The sequence below is a fragment of the Leucopleurus acutus genome (assembly GCF_964270905.1).
Source record: "Leucopleurus acutus genome assembly, chromosome: 9".
Taxonomy (NCBI): domain Eukaryota; kingdom Metazoa; phylum Chordata; class Mammalia; order Artiodactyla; family Delphinidae; genus Leucopleurus; species Leucopleurus acutus.
The window spans coordinates 97,155,987-97,171,196 of record NC_139144.1 but is presented as its reverse complement, the minus strand read 5'-3'; positions in this window follow the sequence as shown (position 1 = coordinate 97,171,196).

The window sequence follows — 15,210 nt, the reverse complement described above, 5'->3', positions numbered from 1 at the left end:
ACGTTGAACAGTTTGAACAAGGACACCTAGGTCTCTGGGTGAAACAGAAAGCAGTATAGAAATAACATAAGAGATATAAAATCTACTTCCTCTTTTCACATTATGTTAGTTGTTAAGTATAGGGTTGCCCTGTGACACAACCATATGGAAAACCATTCACATTCTAGTCCATGTAATTGGCAGTCCTTAGAGTTGTGCAGTTCACAACATGGTCATCTGTACCTAACAAACTTCGGTGGGTAGATATTGCCCAAAGCTCATTTTTATTGGTTAGTGACATCTAGTTATTTGTAGGACTGGAGTCAACTCTAAGACATAGAAAGAAAGAAAAACAACAACCCACAGTAGCCTAAATAAAACAGTAATTTTCTCACATATAAAAGTCTGTAGGGATGTAGTTCAGGGCTGGTATAGATGCTCATCTCCACAAAGTCCCTAGCCACCTAGACACTGGATTCCTTCTAGCTCACCAATCTGCCATCTCTCAAGTGTGAACCTCATTCTTATTATCCGTGAGACATATGCCTTCCAGACAGCAGAATGGAAGAAAGGGCCAAAAAAAGTAGGGGGAGGGGGCACAGGTAGGCAATGGGAAAATGCCAGATATCCCCTAAGGGAGATTTCAAATAGGTACCACATGGCACTCCCACTTAGATACCTTTGGCCAGAACTTTCAGAAGTGAGGGTTGGGTGGACCTAGGTTTTTCCTTCTCTGGTCTCTGCTTATCTTTATGGGGGAAACAGAGAAACAGTTCCCATAAGTTGATGCTGATGCTCTGGCCTTAAGTCTAGAGCGACTTCTAAGGCCCCCAGAGAAGGAAGAAATAGAGACTAAATCAGAAACCTAGACTCACAGGCTTTGAGTACTAGATTTTACAGATATGGGACATTAGGTAAAAATCACATAACTAGTTAATGAGAAATGTTGGACTGAAAGCTGGGTCTTCTGATTCCTAGTTCAGTGATCTTTTCATGATATGTCATCTCTTGGGGAAGACTGTTCTTTCTTTTCCCTGTGGCATATTACATAGCTGCAAATTCTTGGCAGTTCCTCTCCTCAGGTGGTGGAGTTTATTTTTCTATTCCTTGAGTCTGGTCTGGCTTTGAGACTTGCATTGATCAAGAGAATATGGCAGAAGTGATGTTGTATGAATTTCAAGCCTAGGCCTCCAGAGATTTTCAGCTTCCACTCTTGCTTTCTTGGAATCCAGTTGCCATTGGAATGAGCCTGAGCTAGCCTCTGGAGGGGCCCCATGAATGAGATGCCCTGGCTAACAATCCCAGCCAACCACCAAACAGGGAGGGAGGCCATCCTGGACTAGGCAGCCCTGAGCTGCCATTTGAAACCAAACATATATAAACGAGTGCAGCTGACTCTCCAACTACCTAATTTGCCAAGCCATAGAATGGAGAGCCAATCCGTTTTTTTTTTAAGGCACCAGATTTGGGGGTGGTTTATTATAGAGCAATACTGGTATACTTCCTAACAGGTCAGTCATATTTTTTGTGTTTTTTAAGGGTTTCACAAAGGGAGACCACACAATGTGTTCCATTCTCTTTTTTTCTGTTCTTCCAAATGGGGAAATTACTGTTCACCAATCCTTTATGCAAAACAGAATACTTACTGAACGTTAAACAGGACCAATCCATGCTAAATGTTTTATAACATTAGTATTTTTAAGATAGACTTACTTGAAATAATGCAAAGTATAATTCTCTCAATTTTCACATGATGAGAAAAGTCAAGTTCCTTATCCTTGGTCATGCAGTTAATGCAGTTGGTTTAATAACGGAACTAGACTCAGCAAGGCACGAGCAAAATTGTCTTTATTCTTTCTTACAACTATTCCCACAAAACCTGCTCCAGCAGCTTATTCATCACCACTGGGTGAAATCTTGGGGAAGTCCAGTAGCTTTCCAGTTACTTTAGGTAATAACAGAATCTCCAATCATTTCTAGGTAATAACGAGGGCGGTCTGATCTACCACCAAAACTCTGAATTTTTGTTGCTTTCAAAATTTTTTCCCTTCCCCAGTTTGCACTTGTCTCAGGCTTGACGGCTGCAATAGGAAATGCAGGTCATGGTCAGCATCTCTCCTTCTCCACCGATCTCCTTTCTAACTTGCAACTGCAGTTTTGGTTCCTTCCAGGTTGATGCTTGGGAACGGAGGAGAAGTAAGAGATGGAAAAGGATTCACTTTTAATCTGATTCGGAGCCCTCTAGATGAGGCTGATATCCAAAGTTGTCTGTCTTATGGATTCTGTTATGGGCTCTTCAGAGTTATTCTCACTAGAAACATCTGCCTCAGGACCTCCAAATGGAATTACGCTTCTCCTGGCTTGCCCTTCATAAATTTGCCTTCGTTTTTTCTTCCATAGGCATGTGTCCAGCCCCTTCCTTCTGGGTGGCCTCTCTTCCGGTAGGAAGCCCTGCAGCATGAACATTTCACGTCAGCTCCTGGCCAGCTCCTTTCCATGGGATCCACAGAGCACAGATGGTGTACTGAACGCGCGCATCTGTAGCGGTGCATCTTGTGTCTACGGCAGCGTGCTTTGCTGTGCAGGTACCCAGCCACACTCTCTTATCTTTATAATTTTCAGGCATAAGTCATTTGCTACTTCCTGGTATCTCAGGTTCGCCAAATCATTCTCTTGAACCTCCTTATTAGGCTCAAAGTGAGTGGTAAACACGATTCATGGTTAGGTGAGGGAAAGGAAAACCCACACTCTCCCCAAACTCTTTTTAAAGAAGACATTCTCCAGTGTCCTCAACCTCTCAGCAAATTCTTAGCCTTGTCTGATATTCCATCGAGATCTGAGACAAACTAAAAGTAGAAAAACCAGGTTCAGAATCATTTATTCTTTACTGCACAGATGAACTGATACTATTGTATTGCTTTTGGAAACTCTGAAACGATATAAACAAACACATGCAAGTGATGATAGCTATCATTTGTTCTTGGCCTACAATTTGCAAGGCAGTGTACAAAACACGGCTTCCTTTACTAAGTCCTTATGCTAGTCTGTCATAGAAGGTATAATGATTTTGTTTTATAGAAATTAGCGGTACGGGTTCATTAAGAGATTTTCCCCAACATCACATGACTGTATTTGGTAGAACCCAGATTCAAATTAACTCCAGCCTGTCTAGAGCTAAAATGTCTGCTTTATGCTAGATCACATCATTTCTATTGGAAAATATACTGAATATATTTACTGAGGCTATCAGATGAAGAATGGTAGAACCAAGACTGAAAAAGGTGGGTGGAGGAGGTTGGACCACAGGAAAGATGTGGCCCATTGAGATGTCAACCCCACTGATTGCCCTGCTGCTGGGAAGGAAAAAGGGAGAGAAGACCAAAACACTCTGTCTTAATAGTTCCAGGAAAAGGTAGACCTTTGAAAATAAAGGATACAGAAAATTACAATCCAGGAAACGATATTTCTGAGATGATGCTCTATGTGTGTGTATGTGCATGTGTTTAAATAGAAGTAAGCGGATGAATTGAATTTTAGGGGGAAAAAAGGAAAAGAAAGAGTAAATGGAATAGCATCCCAGGTGGAGATATGACTGTGATTCTCAATTCCAATGCAGAGTAAACTTCCCCTGTTGGGTAACAATACAGTTAATCAACAGCTAATGAATGATATGGGTAGCAGATGCTCTAACTTAAGAATCAGGGCATCAGGAAAAAAGGTGTGGTATATATGTACACAATTGGGTATTGCTCAGCCATAAAAAAAGAATGAAATCTTGCCATTTGTGACAATATGGATGGACCTACGGCGTATTATGCTGAGTGAAATAAATTCGATAGAGAAAGACAAACACTGTATGATGTCACCTATATGTGGGATCTAAAAAAAACACAAATGAACAAACATTATGAAACTGAAACAGAGTTATAGATACAGAGAATAAACAGGTGGTTGCCTGAGGGGAGGGGGATGGGAGGAGGAAAAAGATAGGTGAGGGAGATTAAAACGTACAAACTTCCAGTTGCAAAATAAATGAGTCATGCATATGAAATGTACAGTGTGGGGATATAGTCAATAACTATGTAATGTCTTTGCACAGTGACAGATGGGAACTACACTTATCGTGGTGATCATTTTGAAATGTATAGAAATATTGAATCACTATGTTGTAGAACAGGAACTAACATAGTGTTGTAGGTCAATTATGCTTCAAAAACAAAGTCATTTAAAAAGAGATTGCAGGAGGAGCTTCAAGATGGCAGAAGAGTAAGACACGGAGATCACCTTCCTCCCCACAGATACATCAGAAATACATCTACATGTGGAACAGCTCCTACAGAACACTTACTGAACGCTGGCAGAAGACCTCAGACCTCCCAAAGGGCAAGAAACTCCCCACATACCTGGGTAGGGCAAAAGAAAAAAGAATAAACAGAGACAAAAGAATAGAGACGGGACCTGCACCAGTGGGAGGGAGCTGTGAAGGAGGAAAGGTTTCCACACACTAGAAGCCCCTTCGCGGGCAGAGATGGGGGGTGGCGGAGGGGGAAGCTTTGGAGCCACGGAGGAGAGCACAGCCACAGGGGTGTGGAGGGCAAAGTGGAGACATTCCCGCACAGAGGATCGGTGCTGACCAGCACTCACCAGCCTGAGAGGCTTGTCTGCTCACCCGCCGGGGCAGGCAGTTGCTGGGAGCTGAGACTCGGGCTTCGGTCTTAATCTTAAATGTAAATGGATTAAATGCTCCAACCAAAAGACATAGACTGGCTGAATAGATACAAAAACAAGACCCATATATATGCTATCTACAAGAGATCTACTTCAGACCTAGGGACACATACAGACTGAAAGTGAGGGGAAGGAAAAAGAAATTGCATGCAAATGGAAACCAGAAGAAAGCTGGAGTAGCAATTCTCATCAGACAAAAAAGACTTCAAAATAAAAACTATTACAAGAGACAAAGAAGGACACTACATAATGATCAAGGGATCAATACAAGAAGAATGTATAACAATTTAGATAATTATGCACCCAACATAGGAGCACCTCAGTATAAAAGGCAAATGCTAACAACCATAAAACGGGAGATTAACAGGAACATGATAACAGTGGGGGACTTTAACACCCCACTTTCACAAATGGATAGATTATCCAAAATGAAAATAAATAAGGAAACACAAGCTTTAAATGATACATTAAACAAGATGGACTTAATTGATATTTATAGGACATTCCATCCACAAACAACAGAATACACTTTCTTCTCAAGTGCTCATGGAACATATCTTGGGTAACAAATCAAGCCTTGGTAAATTTGAGAAAATTGAAATCATATCAAGTATCTTTTCTGACCACAACGCTATGACACTAGATATCAATTACAGGAAAATATCTGTAAAAAATACAAACACATGGAAGCTAAACAATACATTACTTAATAACCACGAGATCACTGAAGAAATCCAAGAAGGAATTAAAAAATACATAGAAACAAATGACAGTGAAAACACGACAACCGAAAACCTATGGGATGTGGCAAAAGCAGTTCTAAGCAGGAAGTTTAAAGCAATACAATCCTACCTTAAGAAGCAAGAAACATCTCAAATAAACAAGCTAACCTTACAGCTAAAACAATTAGAGAAGGAAGAACAAAAAACCCCCAAAGTTAGCAGAAGGAAAGAAATCATAAAGATCAGATCAGAAGTAAATGAAAATGAAATGAAGGAAACGATAGCAAAGATCAATAAAACTAAAATCTTGTTCTTTGAGATGATAAACAAAATTGATAAACCATTAGCCAGACTCATCAAGAAAAAAAGGGAGAAAACTCAAATCAATAGAATTAGAAATGAAAAAAGGAGAAGTAACAACTGGCACTGCAGAAATACAGAGAATCATGAGAGATTACTACAAGCAACTCTGTGCCAATAAAATGGACAACCTGGAAGAAATGGACAAATTCTTAGGAAAGCACAACCTTCCAAGACTAAACCAGGAAGAAATAGAAAATAGGAACAGACCAATCACAAGCACTGAACTTAAAACTGTGATTAAAAATCTTCCAACAAACAAAATCCCAGGACCAGCTGGCTTCACAGGTGAATTCTACCAAACATTTAGAGAAGAGATAACACCTATCCTTCTCAAACTCTTCCAGAATATAGCAGAGGGAGGAACACTCCCAAACTCATTCTACAAGGCCACCATCTCCCTCATACCAAAACCAGACAAAGATGTCACAAAAAAACAAAACTACAGACCAATATCTGTGATGAATTTAGATGCAAAAATCCTCAACATAATACTAGCAAACAAAATCCAACAGCAAATTAAAAGAATCATACACCATGATCAAGTGGGGTTTATCCCAGGAATGCAAGGTTTCTTCAGTATATGCAAATCAATCAATGTGATGCACCATATTAACAAATTGAAGGAGAAAAACCATATGATCATCTCAATAGATGCAGAGAAAGCTTTTGACAAAATTCAGCACCAATTTATGATAAAAAACCCTCCAGAAAGTAGGCATAGAGGGAACTTACCTCAACATAATAAAGGCCATATATGACAAACCCACAGCCAACATCATCCTCAATGGTGAAAAACTGAAACCATTTCCACTAAGATCAGGAAGAAGACAAGGTTGCCCACTCTCACCACTCTTATTCAACATAGTTTTGGAAGTTTTAGCCACAGCAATCAGAGAAGAAAAAGAAATAAAAGGAATCCAAATCGGAAAAGCAGAAGTAAAGCTGTCACTGTTTGCAGATGACATGATACTATACATAGAGAATCCTAAAGATGCTACCAGAAAACTACTAGAGCTAATCAATGAATTTGGTAAAGTAGCAGGATACAAAATTAATGCACAGAAATCTCTTGCATTCCTATACACAAATAATGAAAAATCTGGAAGTGAAATTAAGAAAACACTCCCATTTACCATTGCAGCAAAAAGAATAAAATACCTAGGAATAAACCTACCTAAGGAGACAAAAGACCTGTATGCAGAAAATTATAAGACACTGATGAAAGAAATCAAAGATGATACAAATAGATGGAGAGATATACCATGTTCTTGGATTGGAAGAATCAACATTGTGAAAATGACTCTACTACCCAAAGCAATCTACAGATTCAATGCAATCCCTATCAAACTACCAATGGCATTTTTCACAGAACTAGAACAAAAAATTTCACAATTTGTATGAAAACACAAAAGACCCCTAATAGCCAAAGCAATCTTGAGAAAGAAAAACAGAGCTGGAGGAATCAGGCTCCTGTACTTCAGACTATACTACAAAGCTACAGTAATGAAGACAGTATGGTACTGGCACGAAACCAGAAATATAAATCAATGGAACAGGATAGAAAGCCCAGAGATAAACCCACGCACATATGGTCACCTTATCTTTGATAAAGGAGGCAAGAATATACAGTGGAGAAAACACAGCCTCTTCAATAAGTGGTGCTGGGAATACTGGACAGCTACATGTAAAAGAAAGAAATTAGAACACTCCCTAACACCATACACAAAAATAAACTCAAAATGGATTAAAGACCTAAATGTAAGGCCAGACACTATCAAACTCTTAGAGAAAGACATAGGCAAAATACTGTATGACATAAATCACAGCAAGATCCTTTTTGACCCACTTCCTAGAGAAATGGAAAAAAAAAAAAAAAACAAATGGGACCTAATGAAACTTAAAAGCTTTTGCACAGCAAAGGAAACCATAAACAAGACCAAAAGACAACCCTCAGAATGGGAGAAAATATTTGCAAATAAAGCAACTGACAAGGGATTAATCTTCAAAATGTACAAGCAGCTCAGGCAGCTCAATATCAAAAAAACAAACAACCCAATCCAAAAATGGGCAGAAGACCTAAATAGACACTTCTCCAAAGGAGAGATACAGATTGCCAACAAGCACATGAAAGAATGCTCAACATCACTAATCATTAGAGAAATGCAAATGAAAACTACACGATATCATCTCACAGCGGTCAGAATGGCCATCATCATCAAAATCTACAAACAGTAAATGCTGGAGAGGGTGTGGAGAAAAGGGAACCCTCGTACACTGTTGGTGGGAATGTAAATTGATACAGCCACTATGGAGAACAGTATGGAGGTTCCTTAAAAAACTAAAAATAGAACTACCATACGACCCAGCAATCCCACTACTGGGCATATACCCTGAGAAAACCATAATTGAAAAAAGTCATGTACCACAATGTTCATTGCAGCTCTACTTACAATAGCCAGGATATGGAAGCAAGCTAATTGTCTATCGACAGATGAATGGATAAGGAAGATGTGGCACATATGTACAATGGAATATTACTCAGCCATAAAAAGAAACGAAATTGAGTTGTTTGCAGTGAGGTGGATAGACCTAGAGTCTGTCATACAGTGTGAAGTAAGTCAGAGGAAAACAAATACCGTATGCTAACACATATATATGGAATCTAAAAAATAAAAGGTCATGAAGAACCTATGGGCAAGACGGGAATAAAGACGCAGACCTACTAGACAATGGACTTGAGGACATGGGGAGGGGGAAGGGTAAGCTGGGACAAAGTGAGAGAGTGGCATAGACATATATTCACTACCAAATGTAAAATAGATAGCTAGTAGGAGGCAGTCGCTTAGCACAGGGAGATGAGCTTTGTGCTTTGTGACCACCTAGAGGGGTGGGATAGGGAGGGTGGGAGGGAGACGCAAGAGGGAAGAGATATGAGAATATATGTATATGTATAGCTAATTCACTTTGTTATAAAGCAGAAACTAACACACCATTGTAAAGCAATTATACTCCAATAAAGATGTTAAGAAAAAAAAAAGAGATTGGGTTTGTGGTTACCGGAGGCGGGGGTGGGGGCGTGGGGGAGGGAAAATTGGAGGAAGGCAGTCAAAAGGTGCAAACTTCCAGTTATAAGATAACTAGGGATGTGATGTACAACACGATAAATATGATTAACACGGTTGTATATTACATAAAATGCAGTATTTGAAAGTTGTTGGGAGAATCAATCCTAACAGTTCTCATCACGAGGAAAAATTTTGTTTCCTTATTTCTTTAATTTTGTATCTATATGAGATACAAAATTAAAGAAATAAGATACTGAACTTACTGTGATAATCGTTTCATGATGTATTTCAGTCAAATCATTACGCCGTACACCCTAAACTTGTATAGTGTTGTATGTCAGTTATATCTCAATAAAACTGGAAGAAAAACGAAAACAAAACTGAATCCGGGCATCAGGCCAGGCAAAGGTGATTCTTTGGACATCAAAGAGAACACACACAGCTAGCTGATCGCTATCTATGCAGATTTCCCCAGGCTCTGAAGTTAGATATTCTTTTGTGTTGTCCCAGCCTATCAATAAGTAATGTTGTGGTTGGACCAGCTCTTGTGGTTCTTATTATGATGTAATAATGTTTAGCATCTTTATTGCTAAAGATGGCCTTTAGCAATAGCCATCAGGAAGCTCTGAAAAACATAACGTTTTATTACTTACAAGACCTGGAAATTGCACGCACACCCAGGGCCACACAGCAAGGTCGAGGCTAGAGAGAGAGAACGCAAGGCCCTGGGGTTCTGCTTTTATTGGGGTTGAGGGTGAGGACCTAGGGTTTTGTGGCTCGCTCTTTGTTGGTGAATTTAAAACATAAGAGCAGGAATTTAAAGCACGGGAAGAGGAAAAAAACAAGTAGCCCAAATGGTGGGTTACTGAAATCAACCAGGATCTCTAATACAAAGCAGCCTCAGTGGGGGAGGCAGCCTGGCCCTTTATCTATGGCTGGCGATATTTGGCTTTGAAGTGGACGCCTCTTTGAAATGGACACCTAGGCAATCTAAGCTTAAGTCAGGCACCTGCATTACAAAAAAAGAAAAAAAAACGAAAAACCACCTGTCAGGGCTTACCTACGGATACTCTTTTCTGGAGCCTAGTTTCCTTGCCAACCCCTGGCGGCTTCATTCTATCTCTGGTTCTTGAACTCAACACATCTTACCAATGACTTAGCCTTGATTTTGGAGTTTTTCTATTCATGGTTTCCAAAAGACTTCCACCACCTGTAATCCCCATGTATGGTCCACCTGGGGTATTATCCAGCCAGTGTTGGAGATTGAGAATAAACTCTGTGGGGTGGAGCTGGATTATAGGACCTTTCCTGATTCTGCAGGGAATTGAAGTTCCAAGGCATGAGTGTAAGCCAGAATCCTCACAGTGTGTACAAACTTAAATCTGCGTAAAGTAGCTCAGGCGTCAGCTGTGAAGGATGTGTGCTAGGCCTAAAAGAGGGGACAGAGCCGAGAATCAGCAGGAGAACCAGGAAGAAATTAAGTGGTCAAGTTCAATATTAAATTGATAAGAGTTTTGGAAAAACTTTTTTCTGCAAAACTAGGGTGGTGTTATGACATTTGCATGAGTGGACAGGCTGGTGTAAAGGTTCATAGATGAGGGGATGCCACATTGCCACATGTCCTGAGATGCCCTGCGGCGCCTGAGGGCAGATGAAACAAAGGCCACCATTTGTGTGACGTAAAGATCTGTGGGATTTCCTCACATAGAAGGCTGAACCATTGGGGTTCCTGCCATTTCTTTTCTGTATAGATTTTTGCTGATCTCACCTAGGGTGCTAATATTTCTGCTACCACACAGGTGAACCAAACCCCTCACACTAGCTGGAGAGTATGTAAGGTTTTCAGTGACGTAGGTGCGATGGTTTGGATTCATTATTTAGCAAATAATCACTACTCTTCCCCTCCTATGAGGAAAGTATTCTTCTCCTGGTCCATTGATGTTGGCTTCGGCCATGTGATTAACTTTGACCGATGGAACACTGGTAAACATGGTTAAAAACTGAGTCTTAATTACTTGCATGGTTTGGCTTCAGTCTTGCGCTCTGGTGATTCTTTATGGGAAAACATGACTTGCTTAGCTTCTGCCCCTTCAGCCTGGGCCCTGGAAGAAACACACATGCGACAGACCTGCAGGAACCTAATGCCTAGATCCAGGCCCACCCAGATGCAGCCCAAAGCACAAACGAACACAGCTTACATCAGTGGAACAGCTGGCGACACACAGATCTTTGATCGTGAGAATAAATGCTTGTTTTTGCAACCACTGAGTTTTGAGTGATACGTTACGAGGCGTTATTATGGCATTATTTGACGAAGACAGTAGACTTGGCAAGAGTTTATGCAAATTCTTTTTGAGGACACATACATTGAATTGATACCTGTGTCCATTAGAGTCTCTTGCTTCCAGAGTATTGCCCTGGACACCTGTTGGATTGGGAAGAAAAGAGTGGTGGCTTGAAAAAAAATACTAAGAAAAGTAAAGGACAAGTATCCTCCTTTGGAGACGTGTTGATGTACACATTTGAAACTTCAGTCTTTGGGGCATTACTTTCAAGTTTTTGCCGTATTCAATACCAACCGAACTATTGCTGTTAAATATATTTTTGGTTGATTTACTAATTTATTTGAACAGGGATTGTGTATTTTAGTCTTATATCTATAAAAGAAAAAGTATATATGCAAATTAAAATATTAAGAGCATTCCATCACTTGCAGCTGAAACTGTTTCCAAAGTCATAAATTATTCTTTCTCAAGCGTGATCCCCACCTGTCAATAGGGCTTCTTTTGAAAGAGCAGTTAGAATGCCCCCAGACTGACCCAGGAATCTCTTTCTTCCTCATCTTGTCAATCCCCAGCATTGCCTGTGACACCAAGGCCTCCTCTGGCTCATTCCGAACCAGGTTTATTGCCCTTAGGAGGTAGCTTCTTAGTTGTTCCCACCAAAATCAAGTGATCTTAGATGTATACACCTGAGAGTACCACCATATGTAGATAAATGGCCCGTTCTTGAGTTTGATACCTTAACCAGCTGTAGATGGTAGCTGATTGTGGACAGACAACAAAGGCCACATCTTCAAAAGGGGAAATTAGATGTTTGAGTGTTTGGAGAATAACAGCCCCCAAGGCAGTCACAGAACAAGGTCAAGCCATGAAAGATAGTTTAAAGAGTTTAGACAAAGGAAGACTAACTAGGAAGAGACTTCCAGAAACTGAATCTTAATGACCAAGAGGTCCAATCGGTAAGGCTGCGGTTCCATTCCAGCTCTGATCGATACTGACTTTATAACTTTGGGTAGGTTTACTGCACTTCCATGTAGCTCAGTTTTCTCCTCTGTAAACTGGGGAAAATAGATCTTATCTCCTTCATAGAATTACCGTGAAGACTGAATGGAAAAATATAGGTAAACGAAGCGTTTATTGTAGTCCCTGCACCACAGGAAGTAGTCAGTAAACATGTTGTTGTAAATATTGCTCTTATTATTTGGACATCATTATGGTATCAGACAGAAGGTCCTGGGATTAGAATGGACTGGACAGAACAGTGAGAGCAACCAGGAGGCAGTGTCTGCGAAGATAAGTGTGTGTCTGCTCCCTGAGCCTGGGGTTGATTGTGAGCTGAGGCTGCCTCGGGGCTGCGTGGAGGTGCTTGGTGGGACTGGGAATGGCTGCGGTGGTGGAGATGACGCTGCAGACCAGGACGGGGGAGATAAGGGGCCTCCTACTCCAGAGGCAGCAGCCGGAACAGAGGTTACTCTGCCTTTAGGTGGCAGCAGGGTAGGGAGGCGTGGCCTGGCGGCTGTACCTCCACGGTTGGCTCAGAGCCTAAGCCCAGGCCGGGGGGCTGTTTACAGCTAATGTCCCACAGTGCACTTGTGCCTCAACCTGCCCGTATCCAATCTGAATTGGCCCTGTTATCATTTTCCTAGAGAAACTTCAGCCCAGAGGACTTAGTTGGTGGAAAAGGAGTGGGGAAGGGGAGTGGGTGTGAAGGAAGCTAGAAGTCCATGGGGAGAGGGCTGGACTTTTGGAGAAGGGAATAGAGAAGGTACGATGGATTTGTATCCAAACAGACCGGAAACCTCTAAAATCCTGAATCATCATTTTGCTCTCAGCCCTTAACCAACTGGCATCACTCTTCTCCTGGACATCCAGAAATAAACTCGGAAGCTCATTTGTGGCGGATATACACTGTTATACACCACCCCCCTTCAGTCGGTTTCCATGATTTTATTTTCCTCTGTAAGTGTTTTCTTTCCATATATTCCCCTCCCTCTGCCCTCACCCTGGGCCAGGCAGCACTTCACCACTCCTGTACCACCGAACCAGCACCGTTTCTCTTGTCTTTTATCTAATCAATCCAGAACCCCAGGACCACACCAGCCTTTTGCAGATATTATTTTCATTATGTCACACTCTTCCTCACATCCTTCAGTCCCTTTTTATTCTAACGTGTGAAGTTGCGCCGTTTCTTCACCGACTGTCATGATGCTTTACTATATGCCGCCCGTCAGCATAGGAACTTTATTCCTCTTCTCCAGCCGCAGAGCCGTCCTTACCCCATCCTGGCAAGTGCACCATAGCACAGTGCTGATGGGGAAATACTGTCAACGTATCATTAGTGTGACTATCCTAGTAAGCTCCATTTTGCCTGAGATGGGGAAACAAGGGACAGAGGTGAAATACTTTCTTTCAGAAATGTGCTAAGACCCCAGGTGAGGACTCAGTATGATGTGGGAAAGAGAATTTCTGGCTTAGAATGCAATTCATTCCTACAAGTGTTTATGAAACATCTTAGGTAGGTGTGAAGGAAAAAGGGACATTGTCCCTGCTACCAGAGAGTTTGCAGTCAACAGGGAGATGAAGATACAAGCCATCTGAGTAATAGAACTAGAGGATCAGTCATGCCTCTGTCGACTGAAAAAAAATGCATAACCTACAAGTTGAGAATTATGTTTTATTTAATGGACTTAGTGAGGATTTAAGCCCGGGTTACAGCCTCTCAGCTCTCAGGGACTGTTCCAAAGAGCTAAGGGAGGAGCCAGGATATATAGGAGTTTTACTGCTAATTAAAGAAAACCCAGACATCTCAAGTTAATGAGTTTAGTGCCTTTCTATGTACGGAAGATGCAAGAGTCTGGACTTATAGAAATTATTCCTTTCATATGCACTTTACTATCTAGGGCCAGGATCCTGGTTTTCCCCATCCTGAGTCCTCTCAGCGTGCACCATTGGGGCGGCTACAGTAGCTAATGGCTTTATGGCTGTAACATCCTTTGTTTACTAAGATGACAGGCAACATTCTTTGTCCACACTTTATTCTTTGTAGAAGGTATGAGACCGTGTGAGATATTCAAAGGCAAATTCCATCCTCATTTTCCAAAGGACAAAACGTACCTGCCTGAGAGTTTAAGTGGCTTGTTCATTGTCACAGGGCTGGTCATTAGCAGATCTCCTGGTTTGTTGGGCCTTTTCATGGACTGCTCTGCCTGCAACCAGCAGGGCTCTGACACACCAGGGAAGACATCAGGCATGCCTGGGAGCAGGGGGAATGGGCGTGGAGCAGGGAGACCTCCCAGGGAAGGTGGCATTTGACCTGAGAATTGAAGGACTCAAGAGGGTTCAATCATAGAAGAAAGGAGAGAAGAAAGAATATTTCAGAAATAAAGCAGCTCTGTGAGCAGAGGCACAGAGCAGGGCCAGAAGACTGCCTGGGGAGTGAAGTCTCCCTCCCTCCGTCTCCTCTGAGAGGCTGAGATAAAGGAGGAGGAGAGGCTGAGGTGTCTCCTGACTGATAAACAGGCTCCACCCAGAGGCCAATAGCTTGTGAGTGGGCACAGGGGCGCCAGGTGGCAGAAGCGCCCTTTCAAACCAGGAAAAAGGAACTGGGGTGGGGTAGGAGGGAGGCCGTTTCCTGAATCCCCGTCCTCAGACTCAGCACCTAGAGCAGGACCAGGAAGGATTCTGGGAGCCAGAGAAAAGGCCAGACAGACGGCAAGTCCCCTGGAGAAAGCCATTCCCTTTTGCAGTCAGATGCCTCGGGTGGGAGGTGCGGCTGGATGGTGTGTGAGTGCCCGGCCTGCCCCTGGAGAGGAGGGATGTGAGGCTTGGAGGACAGGACCGGTGAAGGAGAGGGAGGTGATGGGCAAGGGAGGGAGGGAGGTTAGGGATACCTTTAGGGGAGAGGTTCCTTCTGAAGCACTTCTGGGAGCACTGCCCTGGCATGCAGATACACAAGTGTGTGTGTGTGTGTGTGTGTGTGTGTGTGTGTGTGTGTGTGTGTGTGTGTGTGCGCGCGTGCGTGTATGGGGGAGTAGGTGGGCAGGGGGAGGTGTCAAAATGGCCTGATATAAC